The sequence below is a fragment of the Saimiri boliviensis genome, chromosome 4 (genome assembly GCF_048565385.1).
Source record: "Saimiri boliviensis isolate mSaiBol1 chromosome 4, mSaiBol1.pri, whole genome shotgun sequence".
NCBI classification, from domain to species: Eukaryota; Metazoa; Chordata; class Mammalia; order Primates; family Cebidae; genus Saimiri; species Saimiri boliviensis.
The window spans coordinates 81,785,623-81,803,028 of NC_133452.1; the positions used below are offsets into that span (position 1 = coordinate 81,785,623).

Consider the following 17,406-nt stretch of genomic DNA (forward strand, 5'->3'; position numbering starts at 1 on the left):
CTGAGAAGAATGTATATTCTGTGGATTTGGGGTGGAGAGTTCTGTAAATGTCTATTAGGTTTGCTCGTTCCAGGTCTGTGTTCAGGTCCTGGATATCCTTGTTGATTTTCTGTCTGGTTGATCTGTCTAATATTGACAATGGGGTGTTAAAGTCTCCCACTATTATTGTGTGGGAGTCTAAGTCTCTTTGTAAGTCATTAAGAACTTGCCTTATGTATCTGGGTGCTCCTGTATTGGGTGCATATATATTTAGGATCGTTAGCTCTTCTTGTTGCAGTGATCCTTTTACCATTATGTAATGTCCTTCTTTGTCTCTTTTGATCTTTGTTGCTTTAAAGTCTATTTTATCAGAGATGAGAATTGCAACTCCTGCCTTTTTTTGCTCTCCATTTGCTTGGTAGATCTTCCTCCATCCCTTTATTTTGAGCCTTTGTGTATCCTTGCATGTAAGATGGGTTTCCTGGATACAGCACACTGATGGGTTTTGGCTTTTTATCCAACTTGCCAGTCTGTGTCTTTTGATTGGGGCATTTAGTCCATTGACATTTAGGGATAGTATTGTTATGTGTGAATTTGATGCTGTCATTTTGATGCTACCTGGCTGTTTTGTTGGTTAGTTGATGCAGATTCTTGATTGTGTTGCTGCTTTTTTACCATTTGGTGTGTTTTTGGAGTGGCTGGTACTGGTTGTTCCTTTATATGTGTAGAGCCTCTTTCAGGAGTTCTTGTAGAGCAGGTTTGGTGGTGATGAAATCTCTGAGTGCTTGCTTGTTCACAAAGGATTTTATTTTTCCTTCACTTATGAAGATGAGTTTGGCTGGATAGGAGATTCTGGGTTGAAAGTTCTTTTCTTTAAGGATGTTGAATATTGGCCCCCAGTCTCTTCTGGCTTGTAGGGTTTCTGTTGAGAGATCTGCTGTGAGTCTAATGGGCTTCCCTTTGTGGGTAACCCGACCTTTCTCTCTGGCTGCCCTTAGCATTTTCTCTTTCATTTCAACCCTGGTGAATCTGACGATTATGTGCCTTGGAGTTGCTCTTCTTGAGGAATATCTCTGTGGTGTTCTCTGTATTTCCTGGATTTGAATATTGGTCTGCCTTGCTAGGTTGGGGAAGTTTTCCTGGATAATATCCTGAAGAGTATTTTCCAGCTTGGATTCATTCTCTTCATCACATTCAGGTACACCTATCAGACGTAGATTAGGTCTTTTCACATAGTCCCACATTTCTTGAAGATTTTGTTCATTCCTTTTTGCGCTTTTTTCTCTGTTCTTGCCTTCTCTTTTTATTTCATTGAGTTGGTCTTCGACCTCTGATATCCTTTCTTCTGCTTGGTCAATTCGGCTGTTGAAGCTTGTGCATGCTTCACGAAGTTCTCGTGTTGCGTTTTTCAGCTCCATCAATTCACTTATTCTCCTCTCTATGCTGTCCATTCTCGTCAGCAGTTCGTCCAATCTTTTTTCAAGGTTCCTATTTTCTTTGCGATGGGTTAGAACATGTTCTTTTAGCTCATTGTAGTTTCTTACTACCCATCTTCTGAAGTCTGATTCTGTCATTTCATCACCCTCCTTCTCCATCCGGTCTGGTTCCCTTGCTGGTGAGGAGTTATGATCACTTTTAGGAGGAGAGGTGTTCTGGTTTCGGGAGTTTTCATCCTTTTTACGCTGGTTTCTACCCATTTTTGTGGGTTTATCCACCTGTTGTCTGTCTCTGTCCCAGGGAGTTGGAGCTTTATGAGTTTCCGTTGCACTACTGCCTTTTTTGATTTTTTTTTTCAGGTCGGACCCGCCCAGCTAGCAGCACGCCTAGCCTCTGCCTGCCCGCAGGGGCTTTGCTGAGCTGCTGTGGGCTCCGCCCAGCTGCCCTGAGCTCTTCCCTGTAGTCCTTTTTATATGGGCGTAGTTAGAACTGTCTGGGCAATGGTGGCCCCGCCTCTGTTATGGCGGACTCTCTCTGTTGTGGCAGGTTGCCTCGGCAACGGCGGGTTGCCTCGGCAACGGCAGCCTGCCTCCGTAGTGGTGGAGAGTCTCAGTAATGGCGGAAGCCCCTCCCCCACGGAGCCGGACCATCCTGGTTCAGCTGTGCTTGGTTTGAAGGGCTCAACCCAGAGGGTTTCCAATTACTGTTTTTGTTTCCGTTGTTGTTGGGGGTGGAGGGGTGGGACCAACCGAGCCTGATCACCTGGCTCCCTGACTCAGAGTCTTTTCTTTTAAGTTGAAAGACCCCGCGTTCCGGTCGCTTGTTGAAAAGGCGCCGGGATCTCCCGTGCTGCGACTCACGGAGTCTGCTCGAACCGCGGCGCCGGCTCCTGGCGGATTTTTTGCCTAGGAATCTCCTGGCCTGGCTCGCTATTTCAGATGAATGGGCTATTCTGCCGTCTCAAGGCTCTGCTCGCCAGCTAAGAGGGCTCCCAGACCAGTGGCTTTTGTACGGAGAACCGCAGCTGCAGGGAGTGGTCACAGCAGCCGCGCGGGCGGAATCAGCCCCGCGGGGGCCAAAACAGCCGCACCGGCTGGGACTTCGACGCTGGCGACCCCTCTGCCTGGGTATCTCCTGGTCTGTGGGCAATAAGAGTTCGTCTGGAAATGCGGCGTCCACTCACCCTCTGCACTTTCACTGGGAGCTGAAGTCCTGAGCTGTTCTTAGGCGGCCATCTTGAAAGTCGGATCAATAGAAAGTGTTTTTATAGCAGATGTGAATCTATAAGATAAAAATTGGTTTAAGCATTAAATGATAAAATATTAAGAATGTGGAAAAGGAACAACTCCCTAAAAATTTGATAGCCCCTGGGTGAACAGAAGAGTTTGATATTTAAAGTAAAAATCCATGTAACTCTTCCATTTGCTCATGTGCATTCATTCAGTAGTTTATACATTTATTCATTTATCCAACATATAATATTTAAGTACCACTATGTTTCAGGAACTGTGAGGAGATAAAAAAATATGGAATTCTTAATTCATAACAGGTTATTGATGACATCTTTTTCATAGAATATTGAAATACCAGGAAGATGCACCCATCTTGGGCCATTCAGATATATATATCTTATATGCATATCTGAACTCACAAAAAGAGAATAGGAAATAGAAACTCAGCTTCAGGGAAATAAAAGATTGTGTCTCTTATACATTCAGTGGCTACTGGAAGACTAATTTATAAAGATATAGGTGGTATATTTGCCATTGAAAAATCTTATGAAAAATGCTAAGTGGGATTGGTGCAGTGGCTCATGCCTGTAATCCCAGCACTTTGGGAGTCCAAGGTGGGTGGATCATGAGACCAGGAGTTCCAGACCAGCCTAGCCAACATAGTGAAATCCCCTCTTTATTAATAATGCAAAAAAATTAGCGAGGAGTGGTGATGCATGCCTGGAATCCCAGCTACTTGGGAGGCTGAGGCAGGAGAATTGCTTGAACCTGTGAGGCTGAGGTTGCAGTGAGAGAGATCATGCCATCGTACACCAGCTCAGGCAGCAGTGTGAGACTTTGTCTCAAGAAAAAAAAATTCAAGTCTGCCATTACTGAGGCAGTACACCATTACAAAGACAGTCCACCATTACTGAGGCAGACCACCATTACCAAGGCAGTTCTAACTACTATGAACAAAACTACAAGGAAGTTCACACAGCAGTTGGGCAGAGCCCATGGCAGCTCAGCAATGCCTCTGCTGGCAGACTGTGACTAGGCTACCTCCTTGCTGGGAAGGGCATCTCTGAAAAAAGGCAGAAGCAGGAATTTATAAATAAAGCCACAGCCTTCCAGGACAGAACAACTGGGAAAAAAGACAGTTATGAGTTCCACTGCAGCAGACTCATACGTACCTGCCCAGCAGTTTTGAACAGAACAACAGAACTCACAGCTCAGCACTTGAGCTCCTATAAGGGACAGACTATCTCCTCAAGCAGCTCCTTGACCCCCATATATCTAAAGAGACATCTCATAAAGGAGAGGTCAGGATGACATCTGGCCGATATCCTTCTGGGATAAAGATAACAGAAGAAGAAACTGGCAGTAACCCTTACTGTTCTGCAGCCACTGCAGGTGATTTCCAGGCAATCAGAGTCTGGAGTGGACCTCCAGTAGTCCTACATAAGAGGGGCCTGATTGTTAGAAGGAAAACTAAAAAACAGAAACAAATAACTTCATCATCAACAGAAAGAAATAACTTCATCATCAACAGAAAGAACATCCACTCAGAGACCCCATTCAAAAGTCATCAACTACAAAGACCACAGGTAGATAAATCCACAAAAATGGGAATAAACCTGTGCAAAAAGGATGAAAACACCCCAAACCAGAATGCCTCTCCACCTCCAAGTGATCACAACTCCTCACCAGCAAGGGAACAAGGCTGGATAGAGAATGAGTCTGATGAGTTGACAGAAATAGGCTTCAGAAGGTGGGTAATAACAAACTTCTCTGAACTAAAATAACATACTCTAATACAATGCAAAGAAACTAAGAACCTTGAAAACAGGTTTGATGAAATGCTAATGAGAAAAAACAGCTTAGAGAAGAATATAAATGAATTGATGGAGCTAAAAACACAACCTGAGAACTTTGTAAAGCATACACAAGTTTCAATAGCTGAATTGACCAAGCAGAAGAAAGGATATCAGAGATTGAAGATCAACTCAATGAAATAAAATGAGAAGGCAAGATTAGAGAAAAAAGAGTAAAAAATGAACAAAGCCTCCAAGAAATATGGGATTATGTGAAAAGACTTAATCTACGTTTGATAGGTGTATCTGAATGTGATGGAGAGAATGAATCCAAGCAAGAAAACACTCTTCAGGATATTATACAGGAGAAATTCCTCAACCTAGGAAGGTAGGTCAATATTCAAGTCAAGGAAATACAGAAAACACCACAAAGATATTCCTCAAGAAGAGCAACCCCAAGGCACGTAATCATCAGATTCACCAGGGTTGAAATGAAGGAAAAAATGCTAAAGGCAGCCAGAGAGAAAGTTTGGGTTACCCACAAAGGGAAGCCCATCACACTCACAGTAGATCTCTTGGCAGAAACCCTACAAGCCAGAAGAGAGTGGGGGCCAATATTCAACATCCTTAAAAAAAAGAACTTTCAACCTAGAATTTCATATCCAGTCACATTAAGCTTCATAAGTGAAGGACAAATAAAATCCTTTACGACAAGCAATTGCTGAGAGATTTTGTCACCAACAGGCCTGCCTTACAAGAGCTCCTGAAAGAAGCACTAGACATAGAAAGGAACAATGAGTACCAGCCACTCCAAAAATGTACCAAATGGTGAAGATTTTTTGACATAATGAAGAAACTGAGTCAACTAATGGGCAAAACAACCAGCTATCACCAGAATGACAGGATCAAATTGACACATTAACAATATTAATCTTAAACCTAAATGGGCTAAATGCCCCAATCAAAAGACACAGACTGGTAAATTGGATAAAATGTCAAAACCCATCAGTTTAGACCAGGCGTCCCCAAACTTTTTACACAGGGGGCCAGTTCACTGTCCCTCAGACCGTTGGAGGGCTGCCACATACTGTGCTCCTCTCACTGACCACGAATGAAAGAGGTGCACCTTCCTGAAGTGCGGTGGGGGGCCGGATAAATGGCCTCAGGGGGCTGCATGTGGCCTACGGGCCATAGTTTGGGGATGCCTGGTTTAGACTGTATCCAGGAAACCCATCTTACATGCAAGGATACACATAGGCTCAAAATAAAGGGATAGAGGAAGATTTAACAAGCAAATGGAGAGAAAAAAAAGCAGGAGTTGCAATCCTAGTCTCAAATAAAATAGACTTTAAACCAACAAAGATCAAAAGAGACAAAGAAGGGCATTAAATAATGGTAAAAAGATCAATGCAACAAGAAGAACTAAAGATCCTAAATATACATGCATCCAATACAGGAGCACCCAGATACATAAAACAAGTTTTTAACAACCTATAAAGAGACTTAGACTCTCACACAATAATAGTGGGAGACTTTAACACTCCACTGTCAACAGTAGACAGATCAACAAGACAGAAAATTAACAAGGATCTCCAGAACTTGAACTCATATCTGGACCAAGCAAACCTAATAGACATTTACAGAACTCTCCACCCCAAATCCATAGAATATACATTCTTCTCAGCACTGCATCACACCTACTCTAAAATTGACCACATAATTGGAAGTAAATCACTCCTCAGCAAATACAAAAGAATGGAAATCATAACAGTCTCTCAGGCCACAGTGCAATCAAATTAAAACTCAGGATTAAGAAACTAACTTAGAATGGCACAACTTCATGGAAACTGAATAACTGGCTCCTGAATGATGAATGGATACACAATGAAATGAAGGCAGAAATAAAGATGTTCTTCCAAACCAATGAGAATGACGACATAATGTACCAAAATCTCTGGGACACATTTAAAGCAGTCTCTAGAGGAAAATGTACAGCATTAAATGCCCACATGAGAAGCAAGGAAAAATCTAAAACTGACACCCTATCATCAAAATTGAAAGAGCTAGAGGAGCAAGATCACAAAAACACAAAACCTAGCAGAAGACAAGAAATAACTAAGATCAGAGCAGAACTGAAGGAGATAGAGACACAAAAAAACCGTTCAAAAAATTAATAAATCCAGGAACTGGTTTTCTGAAAAGATCAACAAAGTACACCACTAGTCACATTAATAAAAAAGAAAAGAGAGAATAATCAAATAGATGCAATAAAAAACAATAAAGGGGATATTACCAATGATTCCACAGAAATACAAACTACAATCAGAGATTACTACAAACAACTCTATGCACATAAACCAGTAAACCTGGAAGAAATGGATAAATTCCTGGTCACTTGCACCCTCCCAAGCCTAAACCAGGAAGAAGTCAAAACCCTGAATAGATCAATAACATGGACTGAAGTTCAGGCAGCAATTAATAGCCTACCAACAAAAAACAGCTCAGGTCCAGATAGGTTCACAGCTGAATTCTACCAGACAGACAAAGAGGAGCTGGTACCATTCCTTCTGAAACTGTTCGAAACAATCCCAAAAGAGAGAGTCCTTCCTAAATCATTTTATGAGACCAATGTCATCCTGATACCAAAACCTGGAAGAGACTCAACAAGAAAAGAAAACTTCAGGCCAATATCCATGATGAACATAGATGCAAAAATCTTCAATAAAATACTGGCAAGCTGATTGCAACAGCACATCAAAAAGCTTATCCGTCACAATCAAGTAGGCTTTATCCCAGGGATGCAAGTCTGGTTCAACATACCTATAAACGTAATTCACCACATAAACAGAACCAAAGACAAAAACCACATGATTATCTCGATAGATGTAGAGAAGGCCTTTGACAAAATTCAGCAGCCCTTTATGTTAGAAACTCTCAAGAAACTAGGTATCAGTGAAATGTATCTCAAAATAAAAAAAGCTATTCATGACAAACCCACAGCCAATATCATACTGAATGGGCAAAAACTGGAAGCATTCCCTCTGAAATCTGGCACTAGACAAGGATGCCCTCTCTTACCACTCCTATTCAATATAGTATTGGAAGTTCTAGCCAAAGAAATCAGGCAAGACAAAGAAATAAAGGGTATTCAGTTAGGAAAGGAGGAAGTCAAATTGTCTCTATTTGCAGACGACATGATTGTATATTTAGAAGACCCTATCATCTAGGCCCCAAATCTCCTGAAACTGATAAGCAACTTCAGCAAAGTCTCAGGATACAAAATCAATGTGCAGAAATCACAAGCATTCCTATACACAAAAATAACAGACTTAAAGGGAGCCAAATCGAGAATAAACTGCCATTCAAAATTGCTACAAAGAGAATAAAAATACTTAGGAATACAACTAACAAAGGATGTAAAGGACCTCTTCAAGGAGAACTACAAACCTCTGCTCAAGGAAATAAGAGAGGACACAAACAGATGGAAAATCATTCTATGCTCATGGTTAGGAAGAATCAATATTGTGAAAATGGCCATACTGCCCAAAGTAATTTATAGATTTAATGCTATCCCCATCAAGCAACCTATGACCCTCTTCACAGAACTGAAAAAATCACCTTAAACTTCATATGGAACCAAAAGAGAGGCCACATAGCTGAGTCCATTCTAAGCAAAAAGAACAAGGCTGGAGGCATCACACTACCTGACTTCAAACTCTACTACAAGGCTACCATAATCAAAACAGCATGGTACTGGTACCAAAGCAGAGACATACACCAATGGAACAGAATTGAGGCCTCAAAAGCAACACCAGACATCTATAACTACCTGAGCTTTGATGAACCTGACAAAAACAAGCAATGGGGAAAAGATTTCCTGTTTAATAAATGGTGTTGGGGAAACTGGTGAGCCATGAGCAGAAAGCAGAAACTGGACCCTTTCCTGACACCTTACACTAAAATTAACTCCAGATGGATTAAAGATTTAAACATAAGACCTAACACCATAAAAATTCTAGAAGAAAACCTAGGCAAAACCATTTAGGACACAGACATAGGCAAGGATTTCATGACTAAAACACCAAAAGCATTGGCAACAAAAGCCAAAATAGAAAAATCGGATCTAATTAAATTCCAGAGCTTCTGTACAGCAACAGAAATGATTTTTAGATTCACTCTAACAATCATTAGAGTGAACTGGCAACCAACAGAATGGGAAAAATTTTTGCAATTTACCCATCTGACCAGGGGTTAATATTCAGAATCTATAAAGAACTAAAACAGATTTACAAGAAAAAAAAAAACAAGCCCATCAAGAAGTGGGCAATAGATACTTTTTAAAGAAGACATATATGAGGCCAAAAAATATATGAAAGAATGCTCATCACTGGTCATTAGAGAAATGCAAATCAAAACCACATTGAGGTACCATCTCACACCAGTTAGAATGGTGATCATTAAAAAATCTGGAGATAACAGCTGCTGGAGAGGATGTGGATAAGTAGGAACGTTTTTACACTGTTGGTGGGCATGTAAATCCAACCATTGTGGAAGACAGTGTGGCGATTCCTCAAGGGCCTAGAAATAGAAATTCCATTTGATCCAGAAATCCCATTACTGGGTATATATCTAAAGGATTATAAATCGTTCTCTTATAAAGACACATGCACATGTATGTCCATTGTGGCACTGTTTATAATAGCAAAGACCTGGAACCAATCCAAATGTTCATCGATGATGGACTGGACAAGGAAAATGTGGCATATATACACCATGGCATACTATGCAGTCATAAAAAGTGATGAGTTCATGTCCTTTGTAGGGACTTAGATGAACCTGGAAACCATCATTCTCAGCAAACTGACACAAGAACAGAAAATCAAACACTGCATGTTCTCACTCTTAGGTGGGTATTGAACAATGAGAACACATGGACACAAGGAGGGGAGCATCACACACTGGGGTCTGTTGTGGGGGACTAAGGGAGGGACAGTGGGGGGTAGGGAGTTGTGGAGGGATAACATGGTGAGAAATGTCAGATATTTCTGATGGAGACGGAGGCAGCAAACCACACTGCCAGGTATGTACCTGTGCAACAATCCTGCATGTTCTTCACATGTACCCCAGAACCTAATGTGCAGTAATATACATAAAAGAAAAGAAAAAAAAAGGAAAAACATATTCTAAGAATAGGTAATGTCATTAAAACACTAAATGTTATTGTTAAAGAAACTAATAATCAAGGAATTCATACAAGAAAAAAATAAAATTGTAGATTTTTATGAGAAGAATGTTTACCTTAAGATAGAGAAACCCATAACTAAAATTTGAGAAATATTTGAAATGATAAACTACCATTGACCGATTACAGTTTCTGCACTGTTCTTGCCATAGTGCCCAAAGAGTATATTTTTCTTTTTCTTTCATGCTGTTGGTTAAAGCAAAAACATTTTCTCATGCAAATTTTAAGGTTTGGTTAAGTGGCATTGGCATTTATTGATTTTTACAATATGATTAAAAAATCCATTTTTTTTTCAGATGGTATCTGCGATGTAATTGGCAGATGAGTTTGAATTCTGTTTCTGCCCTAATTAGCTGTATTATCTTAGGCAGGTCACTGAAGAATTCTGAGCTTCAGTTTTCTCGTCTATTAATTAGCCACAATGATTTCTAAGATACAGGATGGTTGTGAGGATGAGTGTTGTGAGATAAGGAACATATTTAGGACAGTATCTAGGACACAAAGAGACTGAAATGTTATCCCTTTCATTCAAAAAATATTTGATGCATGAAATATGTGGTTTTCAAAAAATTGCTGCCATTTTAATTCTACTTTCAATTATTTCTTAGAGTCTTTTTTCCTCCTTGGAAATATGTAATCAACTTTACATAAAAGTAAAATGAGTAATAAGATTTAATTTCTTAACTTTTTTTTCCAGCTGTGTTTTAGAAAATTTTTTTTTATGTTTATTTTTTAAAAAACATCTTGGATGTTTGCAAACATTTTTTCATGACACAGAGAGACATCAATACCAACTTGTCCTTCATTTAGCATTTATTGAGTACCTACTATGCTCTAGGCAAGATTCTGGGGCTGTGTACACAGTTGTGAATGAGATAGACATGGCCTCTGTTCTCATGAAGTATGAGAAGTGCCATAAAGTAAAAGGACAGGATGTTGTGATAGAGAATAATCGGGAAGTACAACTCTGGATTAGGTGGACAGGGAACTCTTCCCTCCCTGAGGAGGAGATATGTTAGTTAAGATGGAAGGAATAAGAAAGAGCCATCAATGAGACAGTGGTGAAAAATAGTAAGCCAAGTGCCCTAAGGTCAGAAAGATGTGTATAAGGAAATGACAAAGGTCAGTGTGGCTGGAGCACAGAAAGGTTGGACAGCATAGCGTGAAACAGCAAAGGACTGGCCATGGTGCTGATCATGCAGGGCCTTGTAGATCATGGTAAAGACGATGGCTTTTACTTTAAGCATGGGAAAGGTATTGATAGAAAGTCAAAATTATGAAAGATTTCACCCCTGTGATGTGATTTAGAAACATAAATTAGGGATGATCACAGTTTGGACTAGGTTTGTGACATTCTATGTGAGATGCACAGAGAAGCAAGTAGAAGAGTCATCTGTTTTGAAGATAAAAAGTACAGGCTTTGTTTTTTTTTCCTAGCATGGAATGGCTATGAGAGCTAAGGGAGATAGATGAATTCAGAATGATTTTGCAAGTTTCTGGCTTGAAAAATTGGGTAGTTCTTGGTATCATTTACTAAAATGTGGGAAAAGTGAAGAAGGAGTAGAATGATTATATGATTTTGTTTTTGGTGAGGGACGATTAAAAGGTCTGTGTGGGTCATGTTAGGTAGGAAATATCTGTAGGTATGAAGTAGAGATAGCAAATTGGCAACTAATTCAGACACACCATTCACCTACTGAAACCCTGTATTGATTTCTTATCTTAGTTAGAAAAAAACGAAAAGTTCTTATAATGGCTGACAAGTCTTGTTTTGGCCACTGCTCACTTCTTGGATCCCATCTGCTTGCTTTCTGTCCCTCGTTCACTCTGCTTCAGGCACATTTGTCTTCTTACTCATCGTGGAAACTTGCCATCCCCTTTGTGTTTCAGAACATTGGAGCTCACTGTTCCTTGTGCTAGAAGAGCCTCTTCCCACGATCTTTGCTTGGCTCTTATGGCTTACTCCGTGTAGGTTTTTTTTTTTTTTTTTTTTTTTTTTTTGCAAGTACCCAAGAGGGCTTTATTTTTTCTTTTCAACGTCCTGTTCTGCTGCTTCCTTGGCTCTTTTTGCTCATATGGCAAAGAGCCGGGCATTGGCACGGGCCATGGGGAGACTAGCGAAGGCTTTCAGATTCTCCTCCTCAGTGATGACTTGTGCTTTCTCCTTCTTTTTACCTCCTCATTCCTTTCTGATCACTCAACTAGAATGGCCTCTACCTTCAACTTCAACATTCTCTACCCATATCTTGCTTAGTTTCTCCCCCAATGACTGCTTCCAACATACTCAAATGTTTTACTTTATTTTGTTTGTGACCCGATTTCCCACTTGAAAATAAGCTCCATGAAGGCAGGGACTTTGTCAGGTTCTCTACCGTATCTCTAGTACCCAAGATAATACTTAGTATATTGTGGATACCCCACAATTCAATAAATATTAACTGAATGAATGATTATGATGGTCAGAGTGCATAGCAATAGTTGCAACTAGACTGTACATTTGGGAGCCAAGTTGATGGTGTCTGAAGCTCCAGTGATAGCTGAGATGATCCAGGGAAAGTATGGATTATGAGTAGAAGTGAGCCATAACTTAGTGCTGACAGACTCCCAATATTTGGAGGTCGAATTGATGCGGGGAGGGAGAATCAAAGCCAATAGAGACTGACGGATGACAATCAAAGAAGCCTGGAAGATCTGAGAGATAAACCAGGGGAGCACAGAGTCGATTCCAAAAAGAGTATTACAGGATGGCAGAGGCAATCCTTTATCACTCAGTCTTTCTCCAATAAAGTTGTTTATTAATTGTAACATTATGACTGAGCTAATTTCTTATGTACCTAGTTGTACATAGATGATTCCTTATACATGGAGATAAAGTATTCAAATAATTAATCTGATATTGTACATCATAATTACAATCCTTTTATCAACCTCTTTTCCTATTATTGTTTATTGAGATACCTATTTACCAAATATATACAAATATCTTTGTTCTTAAACTGCTCCATAAGTTGATTTTTGTTCCCGCTGTCTGCTTTTTGTCATTGCTTTGATATCACCATGTAGTTGTGATGAAAAACTTTCTTGAGGGGGGGAAGGGGAAACAGTGAAATCAAAGTAGCATCAGAATAATTTAACTCTTGGGGACAGTCTATTAAAGAAAACGGTGTTGCTATTGATTACTCATATACTAGTATCCTGGAAGTAACAAATATAGTACACTAAGATCATAAAAGCTGCTCAAAAACTAGTGGGATAGATATTAATATTTGATCTACTCAACTAATATAGTTTTAATAAATCAACTTTTCAGCTTGGGTGTTACTTTAAAAAGTCTAACTTTGATGTGATTTTCCAAAACATCATCAAAAAATTAATTTTACTTCATTGCTGGTGTCGCCAAATAATTTCCTTGGTTTTGTACTACTTTAAGAAGGTTTTTTACAAAATAGAGCCAAAGTCACAATTTCATGGTTGATTTTATCTGTCTTCTAATATCCTGACATTTCGTTACTTAGAAATGTATTTGAAGTCGCTGTCACCTTTGCCACTAGTAAATGCCTGTTATTTGCTTCTTTCAGAAGAAACTGTCCTTTCAGTTTAGGTACCAAGTACTTTTCTTGGCCATGAAGAAAATACTGCACTCTTTGGCATGATGGCGAATCATATACAATTACAGATTTTGCTTGAAGTTATTTCTTACTGGTCCAGATATTGTTTATATTGCATATAAAATGGCTTAAATAAAGCCATAAAATTAATTAATATTAACTTTAAGATATCTGCAAAATGGGTTCTCTTGTAATTTTTGTTACTGATAGGGGTAGGACAAAGCGTTCTGCATTTGTACTTTCATATAATTTTAGTTTGAAAATGTAAAGAAGAAAGATCTAAAAACCTTGAGTCTTCCCACTGTACATGGAAATTGTTCTCTCTCTCTTCCTTTCCTCTTTTTTTCTCCCGGAAAGAAAACCTTTATTTGCATAACAACAAACATGGGTGAAGTAAGAGGCATATGAGAACCAGATTAAGGTGAAGAATCTTGGCGGGAGGAGAGGAGAAGAAAGGGCCCCGTGGAAATCCAGGAGGAAGGGCAGAGGCACTCTTGTGCCGTAAACGCGTTTCCTTGTTGGCTTCTGGACCGCTCCCTCCTCCTGCTCCCCTGAGACTTCTCTTTTCTCGGCTCATGGTCTCACTGCAGGCCCGGCTGGCTTCCTTGTCTCACAGTCCCAGAGTGCTTCCTCCCCAAACCGGTTGGAGGGGCGCAGATTCCTATTGTGTGGGATGGCAGCTACTCAGAAAATGTTACTTGAATTTGTTGCAGCTGTTAGTGATTCTGACACCCGTGGACCTCCAGGCGCGGCTCCTCCTACCACGAGAGGACGCTGGCTTTTCTAATAAAGAAGATTCTGGCCAATCAGTCCAAGAAAGGCCCGGATTCTCTTCCAGGGTGTTATCTCTGCAGAAATGCTCCTCAGGGTGGAAGGTGCTGCTGCTGCAAGGCATGTCTCCTGAGTTTTCAGGTATGTAGTCTGCGTCTAAAGCAGAAGGTGAACACTCGTCACACCCTTTCCTCTTCATCTTTTTCTCTTTTGTTTCATGAAGGTTTAAAGTGACACACAAAGATATTAAAAAAAAAAAAGTTAAAACGAATGTTAGATCAGCAAGCCATGTGACACAAAGGAAAAAATAAAGCGCAGGCAAGTGAAACTAAATTTAAGAGTGAGATTAAATCCTTAAATTGTAGCTACAAAATCCCAAGTACTTGTTAGAGGTAGGCAGTGGATTTGAAACTAAGGCTTCTAACTGGCAATGTGAGGAAAGAAATCCAGTAAGTTTTTTACAAAAGGAAAAATAATCTGGTGTCCTAGGTTAATCACCATTATTCCTTATAGGGACAACAGAACGTTTTTTCTACCCTTGGTCCTCGTAGAGAGGAGACTGTGTAGTGTAGTGAAGGAATTTCTCAATAGCATTATCAGCAATTAACATAGGAATTATTCTCATACTGCCTTATAGCATGAAACCAAAGCACAACTCAGTAAAAGTGATTCAGACCCATGGGGGTGGGGGGTTAGAGGGGCACTTTAAAAGTGGACAAGGTGAAATGCCCCATAGTGAACTATTATTTAGATTAGATAATTAGATGAATGGCAAATTTTATATCTTTTATGGCAGTGATCTTCAAACTACAGTTTGCATCTGTTAGTGGGAAAAATGATTTCAGTGAGTTGCAACCGACTTTAAAAAAATAGAATAAACAAGAGTAGTATGAAACTGAAAAATCAGAGTGAAATGTACCTCCTAGTGTGGGTCTATTTAAAGGGTTTGGAACACCCTGTGTTGAGGCAATTTTCATAGACTATCTTCTTTGCCTGATTTTGGGGAAGGTATTTCTTAGGAGTAACTCAAATTATATCCCTTTGCAAGCACCTTGAGAGCTGCAATTCTGAGTTCAATTATCAGCTAGGGGCCAGTGAGATGGGAATGGAGGGAGAAGTATTGAAATGCATTTGGAGAAATGGAGGTTACTGAAAAGTCCTCTACATCGCTATGATGGTGAATGAAGATAGTATGCACCAGGAGTCCAGGAGACTTTGTGGAAATGAAAGGAAAACCTACATAATTAAATGCATAGCTTAGTATGGAGCATCTGCTATAACCCAGTTAAAAGTTGGAAGTCATCCATCCAAAATACTAATTTTGGGTTTTTTTCCCAGTAATTTCACTGCAGGTACAGTGATAAGTAATATGGCAACTGCATAACTGTGATAAAGTAACATCATGTACAGCCACAAGATTAACACTAGGAAAGAGTACCCTTTCTTTCCACAAGGCAAGTCTCACTGATGCAAAAATCTGTTTTCACTCCTGAGAAATTGATTAGATTTCACCAACCACAATTAGAAAACTCAATCTTTTTCACTCTTACACGTAATTCAAAAGTAATTGTGTGTTGAAGTGCTCCAGTTGCAATGCCTCAAAAAATATGACTTCATACATGGTAATTTCACATTCCATTTGCCCCATAATTAAACCCAAGAGAAAGAGAAATAACATCAGGGGAAATTATAACAGCGAATGTCTTGTAAGATCTTCTACTTTATTTTTTATACATACACACACAGACACGCAAACACACACACATATATACATATTCAGTTATTATGAATCATCTTTTTCTCTTATCTTGCCTTATCTAGCATCTGTAAGCTTCCTAAGGTCAAAAACAACATTCTGTACTTTTTAAAAGAAAGTGGGTTTACTCAGGTATAAGTTCTGTACAGTAGAGTTCACCCTGTTGTGTATAGATTTGACAGATGTTTGCTGTGTTCTCTAACCACCACTGAAATCAAAGTGCAGAGCTTTTCCATCACCACCAAAGGGTTCTGTGTGGTCCTTTGTAGTTATCCTCCTTTTTGGCTCCCAGCCCTTGGTAACCACTGATCTGTTTTGGTCCAGATTTATCTCTTGCAAAATGTTATTTAAATTGAATCATAAAGTATACAGTGTTTTGAGTCTGTCTTTGAGAATCATCCATCTTGTGTATGTATCATTCATTCCGTCCTTTTTAATGCTGGTTTGTATTCCATTATATACTGCTCATCCATTCACCAGTTGATGGACAGTTATACTTTTTCAGTTTTTAGTGGTCATAACTAAAGCTGATATAAATATTTATATACAGGATTTTGTGTAGAAATATACCTTCATTCTCGTGGTTAAATGCCTAGGAGAAGGATTGCTGGTTCATATGGTGAATGTATATTAACTTCACAAGAGAAAGCTCTTCTTGAGTATAATCATTTCTCATTTTTTGTGCAAAGGTTCACTGCAGATATAGAAGAAACTGGGTACATGTAAATGAACAAACCATATATCAGCTATTAATTCCAATGAAATTATTACCAGAAAACATGGGGATCTGACTGATTTGCCTTCTGCCTCCATGCCTTTGTTTACTATGAATTGGCTACCAATAAATAGGGAAATCACCCAAGGGCAGTAGAAAAGAAGTTAGAGAAGCAACTGAAAATCTGGTAGATCTATAAGTTGGAAAATAAATGTCTTAGGAAGTTAACAATTGGCTATAGTATCATGCAGGGTTTCTACTTTTATCATCTTCATACTCTGAGGTAGAAAATGGCAATATTTTCAAAGATGGTTTCTGTTAAAGCATCTTTGATTTAAAAGATGCTTTCTGCTTTCTGTTTAAAGGAGTTGATTTTACATGCAAGTAGCATAAAAGTGACCTAGATTATTTCTTTTGAAAAGGTAAATTAAAAAAACAATTTTGCATTTATTGTGCTAAGTTTTAGTTACTGAATAGAGATAAGTCAACAAATGCTGCCAAACTGAAATGCTGCTTAATCTTTAAGTGTTACAATGTTTTGCCATAAATAAGAACATTGCTACGATAAGAAATTTACATTTTAATCAAAGATGATTTCCAATGTGTCTTTCCTTTTTTTTTTTTATCTGTAATATCTCAGTTATTTTGACTAAGGCTCAAAACTCCATCAACACAATGAAAAGCTGTTTTTTTTTTTAAGTGATTAGATGAATTCTTCCAACTAAGCCAATTGTCAGAAGCTATTTTATGAAGTGTTATTCACTATAAAAATTAGAATTCATAAATACAAATATTATGTGAATGATAATTAGCTCTTTTATCCTTTAACAATCAAGGTGTTATGGGGATTTACTCACACAGGCAACTCTTTTA

At 39.1% G+C, this 17,406-nt stretch overlaps 1 long non-coding RNA gene across 1 annotated transcript in view; it reads left to right on the forward strand.

Moving 5' to 3' along the window:
• LOC141584145 (uncharacterized) overlaps positions 1 to 17,406 on the forward strand; it is a 269,907-nt gene that overhangs the window by 8,754 nt on the left and 243,747 nt on the right. Inside the window, exon 3 of the long non-coding RNA XR_012517088.1 lies at positions 14,005 to 14,203. This is a non-coding gene — a long non-coding RNA (uncharacterized LOC141584145). The remainder of the gene's footprint in view (positions 1 to 14,004; positions 14,204 to 17,406) is intronic.